We start from the raw sequence: 769 nt of genomic DNA on the forward strand, positions 1-769 counted from the left end.
CCCCCCCCCTGGGGTCCGCCATCACCATGCACATGGGAGGTCGGCCGGCGCCGGGGAGTGCGTCGCCTCCTTGCGTCTCCCCCGGGGCGTCGGTGGTGGGCCCGGCTCAGCGGCCCGTGCCCCGGGCGGGTGGTAGCCGCGTGGGCGTCCGGCACGCGCGCGGCCGCCCGATGACCCGTGCCTCGGTTAACACCGAGGGCTGGGTTACATTCTCTTAGATGAGCATGCACACCGTCGCCGCGGAATCTGCCTCGACCAGACCGGCCCCGTGCGGCGGCCAGAACAGGGTATGTGCGGGTATGCGCTCCACCTCCCAGGGGGGACGCGGGGTTGTCCGGGGGCATGCGCACGGACGAAGCCGGTGGCGCCAGCCACCTGCACACCTGTCTGCGCCGGGGGGGGAGGGGGGGGGGGGGAGGCGGAGACCGGGCGGGCGACGGACGCCGAACGGCCGGGGGTGCGCCCCTTGCCGGTAACGCCGGCGGCCGCCGGGCCCGCGCGAACAGGCCCCCCGCTTGCGCATGGAGGTTGACCCGAGCGCACCAGGCAAACGACCAGCCCGAGGGATCGGCGGGGGGGAAGCAGGCGAGACGAGGCGAAGGCCGCGCGCCCACACCCCAGCCAGCGATGGTAGGGTGCCCAGCGCGCGTGGAGGGGTGCGAACGGCCGGCCCACAGCTGGGCTGCTGGGTGTTGGCGCGAACAAGGGCCTTCCCGTGCGCCGTCGGCTGGCCTCCCCACAGCCGGCTCCCCCTCCCCCCCCCCCCCCC

Source organism: Fonticula alba, assembly GCF_000388065.1.
Source record: "Fonticula alba strain ATCC 38817 unplaced genomic scaffold supercont2.2, whole genome shotgun sequence".
In the NCBI taxonomy this organism is placed as follows: domain Eukaryota; order Rotosphaerida; family Fonticulaceae; genus Fonticula; species Fonticula alba.